The following is a 13,482-nucleotide window of genomic DNA, read 5'->3' as shown; positions in this document are numbered from 1 at the left end:
CGACCTACACTTGGGGGGCTCCTCTTGATGGTCTCCGTATTCAAGGCCACTGGACCAGTACGGATCGTCAGTGTCACATCAATCTGTTGGAACTCAGAGCGATCTTCTATACTCTCAAAGCTTTTCAACATCTTCACGACCAGGTAGTCCTCATTCAGACGGACAACCAAGTTGCCATGTACTATGTCAGCAAACGGGGGGGGTGGGATCTACCTCCCTCCCTCCCTCCCTTTGTCAAGAAGCTCTGAAGGTTTGGGAGTGGGCAATCCTCCACAACACTTTCCTGAAAGCTGTCTACTTCAAGGGGCAAAAACTGTTTGGCGGATAAATTGGGTTGTCTTCTGCAATCTCACAAATGGACACTCAATTCCTCGCCTCTTCATCACATTTTTTTGCAGTGGGGAACTCCTCAGATAGATCTCTTTGCATCTCCCCACACCCACAAACTGCCTCAGTTCTGCTCCGGGATATATTCTCCTCATCGCCTCAAGGCAGATGCTTTTCTACTGGAATGGATGATTCGCTTCCTGTATGCATTCCCTCCATTCCCTCTCATTCTCAAGACTCTTGTCAATAGTTTTCTCAACCTGTCAGACATTTTAGAAGCTTCTAGAAAGCCAACCACTAGACAATGCTACCATCAAACATGGCCTAGATTTTCTACGTGGTGCATCTCTCATGATAAGGAGCCTCAAGAGTCCTCCTTATCTTCTGTTCTACATTATCTTTTGCACTTCTCCACCTCTGGCCTCAAGTCTACATCGATCCAAGGCCATCTCACTGCAATTGCTGCTTTCCACCAGCCTATTGAAGGGAAACCCCTCTCTGCTCATCCGGTGGTTTCCAAAATTATGAAAGGACTTTTCAATGTTAAACCTCCTCTCAAACCACCTCCAGTGATTTGGATTCTCAATGTTGTTCTTGCTCAATTGATGAAGCCTCCATTTGAACCAATGTCTACAGCTCATCTGAAGTATCTCACTTGGAAAGTGGTGTTTCTCATTGCCGTCACATCTGCTCGAAGAATCAGTGAGCTGCAAGCTTTAGTTGCTGATCCACCTTTCCCTGTGTTCCATCATGACAAGGTGGTCCTTCGTACTCATCCTACATTCCTACCTAAAGTGGTTTCAGAATTTCATCTCAACCAATCTATTGTTCTTCCAGTGTTCTTTCCAAAGCCTCATTCTCACCCTGGAGAATCAGCTCTTCATGCTCTAGACTGTACACGTGCTTTGGCCTTCTACTTGGAACGCACCAAACCACACAGAACTACTCCTCAACTTTTTGTCTCCCTCAATCCAACCAAGTTGGGACATCCAATCTCTAAGTGTCCCATCTCCAACTGCATGGCTTCTTGTATTTCTTTTGGCTACGCCCAGGCTGGACTACATCTACAGAGTCGAGTCACAGCTCATAAAGTCGGAGCCATGGCGGCTTCAGTAGCTTTCTTCAGATCTACACCTATTGAGGAAATTTGTAAAACTGCTACCTGGGCCTCAGTTCATACTTTCACCTCTCTCTATTGTCTGGATGTTTTCTCCAGACGGGATGGCCATTTTGGCCGGAGAGTATTAAAAAATTTATTCTCCTAAGTTGCCAACGCTTCCACCATCCCATTCTGGTTAGCTTGGAGGTCACCCATATGTGAGAATAGGCTGCCTGCTTGTCCTGGGATAAAGCACAGTGACTTACTGTAACAGTTGTTATCCAGGGACAGCAGGCAGCTATTCTCACAACCCACCCACCTCCCCTGGTTGGCTTCTCTGCTAGCTATCTGAACTGAAGAGACTCACCCTACACTGGGCGGGAAGGCATTCACGGTGTGGCTGACTCAAAACTTATAAAGTTTCTACAAGCAAGTCTGCGAGGCTGTCCGCATCTGGACTCCGTGGATGACGTCACCCATATGTGAGAATAGCTGCCTGCTGTCCCTGATAACACCTGTTACGGTAAGTAACTGTGCTGTGTCAGAAGACATAAGTAAATGATTCAGATCCTTGTCCCATGATGCCGCTTGAAAGGACAGAAGGCGCTGATAAAATCTTTTAAATTTGCAACCCTTGGCAGACGGAAAATTTAATAATGCATGAGATTTTCTGGGATGTTTTTAACTAGTAAATGTGAATGAATCCAAAAGATATTCTGGTATTAAACCGACTGATGTCGTAAAGCAAATACATCCAAATTTGAACTTAACCCGAGCCTCAAATGGTAGCCAATCGATTGTCTCTAGAAACTAGTAAATGTGAATGAATCCAAAAGATATTCTGGTATTAAACCAACTGATGTCGTAAAGCAAATACATCCAAATTTGAACTTAATCCGAGCCTCAAATGGTAGCTAATCGATTGTCTCTAGAAACTAGTAAATGTGAATGAATCCAAAAGATATTCTGGTATTAAACCGACTGATGTCGTAAAGCAAATACATCAAAATTTGAACTTAATCTGAGCCTCAAATGGTAGCCAATCGATTGTCTCTAGAAAGGTGTAACATGGTCATACGTCTTCAAATTATAGATCAATCGGACAGCAGTGTTTTGTATAATGCAGAATCTGAATATTTTTTGAATCTTGGCAAGATGCACAATATTACAGTAGACAAATTGGCTCAAAACCAGGGATTGCACAAGAAGTCTGAAAGAATTTCTATCAAAATATGCTCTAATAGTTCTTAATTTCCACAATGCGTCAACCTGTTTTTTTATGGTTAGATTACTGTCTAAAATTACTCCCAGTATCTTAATAATAGGTTGAATAATATAAGTTTTTGCATTTAAGACTACAGACATCATCCTGGCTCGGAAAGGCATAGAAAAATTTGGCCTTATCCATATTAATCTTTAGTTTAAATTCTGCCATCCATAATTCAATTATCAGCAGGATGTCAACGACAGTATGACTGATCTGAGAAAGAGAGGTGGAAATAGGGATCAGAACGGTTATATCATCCGCATAACTAAATAATTTGATCTTCAAATAAGACAATCTATCTCCCAAATAGGACAGATAAATATTAAAGAACAAAGGAGACAATGGTGAACTCTGTGGCACACCGCATGGCTTACTCTAACTATTAGAGTACTCGTTAAGTTGTACTTGATATGTGTGTGATGTTAAGAAGCCTTCAAATCATTAAAAAAACTTACCATGCACTCTAAAGCATCCAAGCACTCTAGTAATTTTTTGTGGTCGATTCAGTCAAATCTACTACTCAAATCTAGCTGTAATATTAGAGCTAGATTTGCTAAACAGGTTATAGAGATTATTCAAAATTGAAGCTAAGACTGTCTCAGTTCTATACAAAGTCCTAAAGCCTGATTATGATTCATGCAAGATGGAAAAATGATCCAAATAATTTAACAGCTGTCTATAGACCAATCCTTCCATGATTTTTACAAAACACGGAAGACGCGATAGGCCTGTAGTTAACTACTCATAAAATTGAATCTCTTAAGGTTTTTAGGGATGGCAGTAATAATGATATGACCTCCTGTAGATGGAAATTTACCATTATCAAGCAGATGGATTAGCCAACTAAATAAATCCAGTTGAAAATTTAAGGGAGCTGATTTCATAATTGCTGGGGACAAGGATCCAGAGAGCAATATGATTTTGCATACTTATTATAAAGCTTTCTGGATTTCCAGATGTACCCCAGCTTAAATTCACATGGCAGGTTACTATTGGGGATAGCTGGAAATCTTGATTTTTCTTGTTGGTCACTGAGCAAGATGTTCTTAAGCTGTCAATTTTTTGATTAAAATAGCTTGCTAAATCCTCTGAGTTAGGAGGACCAATTTGAGTTGATCGAGCAAACAAAGTCATATCAAAAATATTGGTAACAAGTTTAAACAATTCTGTAGTATTCATGTCTGTTATGCCAGTTTTTGTTGCGTAAAATACTTTATCTTTTATTAATTGCTTATAAGAATGTACTTTTTTTCTCCAGTTGTTGTGATCGATTTGTTTCTCTGATTTTATCCAGATTTGTTCTAATTTCCTAACCATACGTCTTTGTACTTTTTGGAAGAGTAAAACAAAAATTGATTCACTTCTACCCATTATTCACCACTCAGGATTTTGTAGACCTGTGTCATATCCTAGTTCAGTCATCTTTTTCCAAGCTGAAGAGCCTAATATCTTTAGCCTTTCTTCATATAATAATAATAATAAACTTTATTTTTGTATACCGCCATACCAACGAGTTCTAGGCGGTTCACATCAAGAATAGCTGAACAATCAGTGAATCATATAAATACATGAAATATACATAATAAATAAAATACTAAACAATCAAGATATAAATTTATCAAATAGGTTTTCAATACTTTTCTAAAAGAATAAGATTGAGCTTACGGTATTAGAGTACTCCACCAGGTATTCATTTTACTAGCCTGGAATACAAAAGTTTGATCAAAAAATCTTGTATAGCGACAAGCTTTGGGTGATGGAAACGCAAACTAATAAGATTTGCGTGTATTCATGTTTGTTCTATGAAATTCAAAATGAGATTCAGGATAAACTGTAAATAAACCTGGAAACTGAACCAAATAATACTTTAAAACAGATACACAACCGAATTTAAACAGAACTCTTGCCTCAAATGGCAACCTGTGAAATTGTCTATAATAAGAGCTAACATGAGAATTTGAGAATACACCTCAAGTAAATATTGAGTGAGAAACATAAATCATAACTCAGATCATTAGGTATATAGTTCACACCATGGAGAAACTTCCCAGATGATATGATCAAAACCAAAGATAACCATCAATGACTCATAACAGGTGATAAAACAACCAAATAGAACCCTAATTTCTAACCACTGAAAAATAAAAAGAAAACCCATCCATTGCTTTCTTATCCCACAAGAACACTTCTAACTGTATTGTGTTAACATGTGGAGGGGCATTTTCGAAAGGACGTCTAAGTCCGACTTCAGATATTTCCCACAAGATGTCCAAAGTTGGAGGCAGATAAATGGCCATGTTTGAAACCGGCAAAACCGCTAGACATCCAGTTTTTTTTAAATCGCTTATTTAGACAGCTGTCAAGATGTACTACTTTAGGACATTTAGCTTTTTTGGTTATTTTCAACCACAAAACCGTCCAAGTTCAAAATGTCTAAATCCAGACCATCTGGATATGGGAGGAGCCAGCATTGTAATGGACTGGCAATACAGACATACCAGCAGAGCAGTGGAGCACCTTAGAGGGCACTGCTGTGAACATCATATAAATGGTGACCAATGTACATCTCACCATAGGAGGGGTTAGGAGAGAGAACTACAATTTTAAAAGAATAGCAGGGAAGGCAAGCACATTAGGAAAATATAGAATTTCACATAGCTCCTCCAGTGTTCTCAACTACTGACACATTTGATATGCATTTGAGAAAAATGTTTTTAAATCAGCTTTGAACTTATCTATAGAAGTTGATAACCAAAGAGATAAAGGTAAATAATTCTAAAGCTGCAGGCCATTTACAGAAAAAAATTGCAGCTCTTAACTTGCTCATGAACAATTTTTTGGTACATTGGAATTGAAAGGCTATTTTGATTTTGCGATCTAAGGGTTCTCAAAGGTATATATGGATTCAAAAGACGTACAAGAGATGCTCCAATATTTAATACCTTAAAATCAATAAAAGTATTTATATGTGATATGATGCTTAATAGGAAGCCAATGAGTTGCTTTCAAAAATGGGGTAACGATCAAATTTACGAATATTATGAATTAACTGAATATCAGTATTTTATATGATCTGAAGTCTATAAATATCCTTTTGACATAGTCCTGCATAAAAAGAATTACAATAATCTGTTGAAGCACTAATAAGTGTACCAAAATATTTAAGGCTTTAGGGGAAATAATGATCAGATTGATCTAATAAGACTCTGTCTCTTTTATTTTTATATATTTATATAGGTGGTGTACTACATGCAAGTTGTGACTTCTTGGAATTTTGGGTTATGTGTATAATTTTTGGTCAACTATTATGGATTTGGCATTTGTGTTGTGTGTGTATGACCGAAGTATAGCCTGATTTTTCTATGCAGCATTTTGTAGTAATGTGGCTTATTCGATTGTCTCGATAGTGGAGGGGATATTTGTGAGGGGGAGAGAGGGTTTTAAAAAAAAAAATACGTTTTGTATTTGTGAATTATAAAATGACAATTATACAGAATATTGGTTCTTTTTAAACTAAAAAAATGATTTCAATATAAAATCATAACTTGTACAGATGGGATCAGGCAGAGTTAGTGGGGTTGAGGCAGGACATTCTCTAGGTGCCACTTTCACTAATATAAATATCATAACATATACAGTGCTTCCCTGAGAATTTGTGGTCCGCGGTCCCGGTCATTAAAGGTATTTTCTGACCATGAAGGGGAGACAGGAGAGGGCAGCCAGAGTGCCTGCGAGTGAAGGCAATCACTCACGGTGTGCTCTGACCACCTCTTCCTGTAATAAAGTTGGGCCTCACCAATCAGGAGCTGCGTGATATACCCCGGTGATAACTGCAGGCCCCCAATAGTGGCACCCCCTGACAACAACTGTGGGCCCCTGATGACAACAGCAAACTCTGATGACAGCTGTCAACCCCCCCTGACGATGATGGCCACCCACCCGACAGCAATGGCTCACCCCAAAAAATAAGAGAGACAAGAGAAATGCCCACTCCCTCCTGCCTCAGCAACCCTAGTGCATCCAGGTCTACTACTCCCAACCCCCTGACATGAAGGCCCTGGTGAGCTGGAGAAGTCAGCTCAGAACCCTCCCAGCTCAAGCATACACACCCTCCTCCCCATACCATTTTGAAGGACCAGCAGGATGGGTGCCCATCTCTTCAAAATGGCTGTATTATTTTTTTTTTTTTTAGCTTTCTGAAAGTCTAGATACAGTATCAAGACACTTAACAGCACTGCAAAAAAACTAATACAAACTATCTTAATAGCATGGAAGAACATTCACATGATATAGATGTGATGTCAGCATACTACCAATGAAACACTTAAGCATGCACTAGAACATTCAAATAGCATAGATATGATGCTAATACTGTCACTATGCTCACTTTACTATACATTTGATTGAGTTGTATGGTTCTTTGGCAAGATTTTATTAATTGGTATACATAATTTTTGAGCACTCTGGTGACAGGATTAATTTAATGAAGGTAACAGTTTTATAAAAGAAGACTTGATAATTGTAATATATATTATCCCAGGACAAGCAGGCAGCATATTCTTTACGCATGGGTGACGTCACCGACGGAGCCCACGGTACGGACCTTTTTACTAGAAAGTTCTAGTTGGCCGCACCGCGCGTGCGCGAGTGCCTTCCCGCCCGACGGAGGAGTGCGTGGTCCCCAGTTTCTTCGTTTCCGCGGAGCGAAGAAGACGTGTGTTTTTCAACGTCGTTGAAATACTCCTTTTGCCTTCCCGCTCGCGTTCTTTTTTCGATTTTTTCACCTTCGGGTGCTTTTTTCTTTCTATTTAAAAAAAAAAAAAAAAAATTCCTTTCTTTTTGCTTTATTTTTCGTTCCTGCCCCGGCGGGGCCTGTTAGCACGATCCAGGCCTCGGGGTTTGATTTTGCGGAGGCCGTGTTCCCATTCATGCCCCCGCAGCCCGGTTTTAAGAAGTGCCAGCGGTGTGCACGCCCGATCTCCCTCACTGACCCACACAACTGGTGCTTACAGTGCTTGGGACCGGATCATCGGGCGGATTCCTGCACCCGCTGTGCCACTCTTAAAAAACCCGACTATGGATTCGACCTCTTCATCTGCGGCACCGTCGAAATCGACACCGACCACTTCGACACCGCCTGAGTCGACATCGGCGCCCCCGGCGCCAGGTAAGCCGGCTAAGAAGCCTTCCACCCTTGAGCGCCCTCCCACTTCGGGGACGACACCAGTCCTTTCGGCTCCACGCCGAGCCAAAAAACGCTCCACTCCGATTTCGGTGAGTGCCTCGTCATCGGCCCCCTCATCGCCGGAGTGTAGAGCGGCACCCATGGAACCAAAGAAGAAAAAAGTGGTTCCGGTGCCTCCCCTGGATGACTGCATTGCGGCCATCCTCCAGGACAAGTTGCAGGAACAACTCCACAAGCAACTTAAGCAGCTCTTACCCTCTATCTTGGCACTGCTGCTCTCGGTACCAGACCGGCCCGAGCCCCATACCGTCCAACCGGTATCCACTCCCTCGGTACCTATGGACTCCTCCATGCCCATTCTCTCGGCACCGCATCTCCATTCCCATGCCGAGGCTATGGCCTTGACGACGACCGATCCTCCTCGGGACCGGGCAGGGCACCGGTCTCCTCACGACTCTGACCGGCACCGTACTTCTCGGGACCGAGACAGACACAGGTCTACATCACCCGGTAATGTCTCGGTACGCTCAGGCAAGTCTTTGTCTAAAACTCACCATGCCGAGCCTTCCACTCCAGTCTCTCGACACGCACATACCGATGTCAGAGACCCGGACCTATGGGAACAATCCCCTACCGGTACCGAGGAGGATGCATCGTCGTCGGATGAAGAGCCTTCGGCACCCAATACCGCATCTAAACCTGAACAATCTTCCTTCTCAAAATTCCTCAGGGAGTTGTCGGGTGCTTTGTCTTTGCCTCTGGAATCTGACTCTAAGAAGTCACAAGCTTTCCTGGAGGCATTAGATTTCGATCAACCTCCCAAAGAGTTCCTAAAGTTGCCCGTGCATGATATCTTACGGGAAACTTTTTATAAAAATTGGGAGAACCCGCTGACTGTTCCTGGGGCCCCCCGTAAATTGGACAGCCTCTATAGGGTTATACCAATCCCAGGATTTGATAAACCCCAACTCCTTCATGAGTCTCTCCTGGTAGAGTCCACTTTAAAAAAGACTCAGGGCTCCAGTGTCTATGCCTCCACCCCTCCTGGCAGAGAGGGCAAAACTATGGACAAGGTTGGCAAGCGGCTCTATCAGAATGCCATGCTTGCCAACAGGGCAAACAACTACTCGTTCCATTTTTCATTCTACCTCAAACATCTGGTAATGCAACTCTCCGCCATGCAAAAGTACATGCCAGAGCATAAGGTTCCACTTTTCCAACAGCACGTCTCTAGCCTGCTTCAACTTAGAAAATTTATGGTGCGCTCTATCTATGACTCTTTTGAGCTCACCTCCCGTGCATCTGCCATCGCCGTGGCCATGCGCCGCCTGGCCTGGCTCAGGGTCTCTGATCTGGACGTCAACCATCAAGACCGATTAGCCAACGCCCCATGCCTTGGTGATGAATTATTCGGAGAGTCCCTGGATACCACCACGCAAAAACTCTCTGCCCATGAGACCAGATGGGACACTCTCATAAAACCTAAGAAAAAGGCTCCACCTGCTCGTCCTTACAGGCCACAAACCTCATATCAACGCAGGTTCTCCGCTAGGCCGCTCAATCCACCTCCACAGCAACCTAGGCGGGCCCGCCAACACCAGCACACCCAGGCTCGTGCCCAGTCTAATCAACCGGCCAAGGCTCTTCCTCCTGCCAAACCATCTCAGCCCTTTTGACTCCTCTCTCCAGGGCTTAGCCAGTCTTCCACCCTCATTGCCTCTTCCTCAGCCGATCGGAGGCAGGCTCCACATCTTCATCAGCCGTTGGGAGGTCATCACATCGGACCAGTGGGTCCTAAACATCATCCGCCACGGCTACTCTCTCAACTTCCAGACTCTTCCACCAGACAATCCTCCCGTAGAGTCTGCTTCTCTTTCAACTCAAACCCCCCTCCTCCTGAGGGAGGTCCAATCCCTCCTTCTACTCAATGCCATCGAAGAAGTACCTCTGGAACAAAGGGGCCGGGGATTCTACTCCCGTTACTTTCTAGTTCCAAAAAAGACAGGAGACCTACGTCCCATTCTCGACCTCCGGGACCTCAACAAGTGTCTCGTCAAGGAGAAGTTCAGAATGCTCTCCCTTGCCACGCTGTACCCTCATCTCTCTCAGAACGACTGGCTATGTTCCCTGGACCTCAAGGAGGCCTACACTCACATCCCAATCAATCCATCCTCACGTCGCTACCTACGATTCCAGGTGCACCATCGCCATTATCAGTACAAGGTGCTACCTTTTGGCCTGGCATCATCTCCCAGAGTGTTCACCAAATGCCTCATTGTGGCGGCGGCCTTCCTCAGGTCTCACAACCTCCAGGTGTTTCCCTACTTGGACGATTGGTTAGTGAAAGCACCTACGTCTCCACTTGTGCTACAAGCCACTCATCATACCATCTCTCTCCTCCATCTTCTGGGGTTCGAGATCAACTACCCCAAGTCGCATCTGTTTCCCACACAGCGACTTCAGTTCATCGGAGCGGTTCTCGACACCACACTAATGAGGGCGTTTCTCCCCTCCGATCATCAGCGAACTCTGCTCCGCCTGTGTCGCCAGGTGCTCCTTCATCACTCCATTTCTGCCAGAAAAATGATGGTCCTCTTGGGCCACATGGCCTCGACGGTACATGTGCTTCCCCTGCCACGACTCCACCTCAGAACACCTCAATGGACTCTGGCCAACCAGTGGTCACAGACCTCGAATCTTCTTTCTCATCCCATCTCTGTGACATCGTCTCTTCAGCGATCTCTACAATGGTGGTTGGACTCCTCAAATCTTTCCAGGGGCCTTCTTTTTCATCTGCCCCCGCATTCCATGATCATCACCACGGATGCCTCCCCTTATGCATGGGGAGCTCACCTGGGAGACCTACGCACCCAAGGTCTTTGGACCCCGCAGGAGCGTCTCCATCACATCAATTTCCTGGAACTACGAGCCATGTTCTATGCTCTCAAGGCCTTCCAGCACCTTCTTTGCCCTCAGGTTCTGCTTCTGTGCACGGACAACCAAGTTGCCATGTACTACATCAACAAACAGGGCGGCACCGGATCTCGCCTCCTTTGTCAGGAGGCTCTTCGCATTTGGACCTGGGCCACGGCCCGCAGTCTCTTCCTCAAGGCTGTCTACATCCAGGGCGAACAGAACTCCCTGGCCGACAATCTCAGCCGCATCCTTCAACCTCACGAGTGGACTTTGGATCCTCCCACGCTCCACTCCCTCTTTGCTCGCTGGGGCACTCCGCAGATGGACCTATTCGCAGCTCCTCACAACCATCAGCTGCCCCAGTTCTGCTCCAGACTCTTCTCTCCTCATCGTCTGGCCCCGGATGCATTCCTTCTCGACTGGACGGATCGGTTCCTCTATGCCTTTCCTCCTCTACCTCTGATGTTGCGGACTTTATCCAAACTCCGCAGGGACGGAGCCACCATGATCCTCATAGCTCCCCGGTGGCCTCGTCAACACTGGTTCTCCCTTCTACTTCAACTCAGCTCCAGGGAGCCCATTCCTCTACCTGTGTTTCCTACTCTACTTACACAGCAACATCAGTCTCTACTACATCCCAATCTGTCTTCCCTCCACCTGACAGCTTGGTTTCTCTCGGGCTGACCTCTTTAGGAAATCTGTCTCAGCCTGTCCGTCTCATTTTGGACGCCTCCAGGAAACCGGCCACCCTCCAATGTTACCATCAGAAGTGGACCAGGTTCTCCTCTTGGTGCCTCCGTCATCATCACAATCCCACCTCCTTAGCGGTGGAAACTGTTCTGGACTACTTACTCTCCCTGTCCAACGCAGGCCTCAAGTCTACCTCAATCAGAGTCCATCTCAGTGCCATCACGGCATTTCATGAGCCTGTCCTAGGAAAACCTCTCACGGCTCACCCTCTGGTTTCCCGATTCATGAGGGGCCTCTTCAACATCAAACCACCTCTGAAGCCTCCTCCGGTCGTCTGGGACCTGAATGTGGTTTTGTCTGCCCTCATGAAACCTCCCTTTGAGCCACTTGCCACAACTTCGCTCAAATTTCTGACATGGAAGGTTCTTTTCCTCATTGCCATCACCTCTGCCAGGAGGGTTAGTGAGCTTCATGCACTTGTTGCCGATCCACCGTTCACTATTTTTCACCATGACAAGGTGGTTCTGCGCACCCATCCAAAGTTCCTTCCAAAGGTGGTCTCAGCCTTTCACCTCAACCAGTCCATTGTTTTGCCTGTGTTCTTCCCGAAACCTCATTCACATCCCGGAGAACAGGCATTGCACAGTCTTGACTGCAAGCGTGCCCTGGCTTACTATCTCGATCGTACAAGGGCTCACCGCTTGTCCCCTCAGCTCTTCCTGACCTTCGACCCGAATCGTTTGGGTCGACCGGTCTCTAAAAGGACGCTATCCAACTGGCTTGCAGCTTGCATCGCGTTCTGTTACGCTCGGGCCGGTCTGTCACTAGACGGTGCTGTCACGGCCCACAGGGTAAGAGCTATGGCCGCTTCTGTTGCTTTCCTCCGTTCCACACCCATTGAGGAAATCTGCAAGGTGGCCACCTGGTCCTCAGTTCACACATTCACTACTCACTACTGTCTGGATGCTTTCTCCAGACGGGATGGGCACTTCGGCCAATCTGTACTTCAGAATTTATTTGCATAATGGCCAACCATCCCTCCTCCCTCTGTGTTAGCTTGGAGGTCACCCATGCGTAAAGAATATGCTGCCTGCTTGTCCTGGGATAAAGCACAGTTACTTACCGTAACAGGTGTTATCCAGGGACAGCAGGCAGATATTCTTACGTCCCACCCTCCTCCCCGGGTTGGCTTCTTAGCTGGCTTATACTAACTGGGGACCACGCACTCCTCCGTCGGGCGGGAAGGCACTCGCGCACGCGCGGTGCGGCCAACTAGAACTTTCTAGTAAAAAGGTCCGTACCGTGGGCTCCGTCGGTGACGTCACCCATGCGTAAAGAATATCTGCCTGCTGTCCCTGGATAACACCTGTTACGGTAAGTAACTGTGCTTTTTTGTGTTTCAAACGAAAGAAAACATCATCTGATTTTAATACACCTCTTGATCACAAAATAAAATGATATTTCTTTTGGGGCTCCTTTTACCACGGTGCGCTAGGGTTTATAGCGCATGCACAAAATTACCGCACGCTATTGCACGTGTTAAGACCCTAGTACACCTTCATAAAAGGAGCCCTTGGTTTTGTATTTATTTCTGTTTTGTAAGGTTTGGTTTCATTCATATGGAACTTTATTGAACCTGTGGGCTGGGAATAGGGCAGAGACACTTTTCATTCTAGTAAAAAATGATTTTTATATAGTTAATTTTCCAATTAATTATAATTTAATACAATTCCAGCTCTGAGCTTTGGATCATTTACTTCACCAACCCGTGGTAAAACTCTACTGCTCCTTGATAAAAGGAGCCCCAAGTAGGAACTCTCCTCAAATCTCTAGTGACAAATTATCCCTAGATTGGTGCAGTACCTTGGATAGTTCTCTCTTTTGTATATTGAAGATTAAAATCAGAAACAAGGAATCTTCAATCCAAAAACAGGAGCAACTGTGAAAATTGGATCAAATCACTTAACTGCACCTGGAAGAAAAATAATTCTTATACAA

Source organism: Geotrypetes seraphini, chromosome 3 (genome assembly GCF_902459505.1).
Source record: "Geotrypetes seraphini chromosome 3, aGeoSer1.1, whole genome shotgun sequence".
In the NCBI taxonomy this organism is placed as follows: domain Eukaryota; kingdom Metazoa; phylum Chordata; class Amphibia; order Gymnophiona; family Dermophiidae; genus Geotrypetes; species Geotrypetes seraphini.
This window is presented reverse-complemented; position numbering follows the sequence as displayed.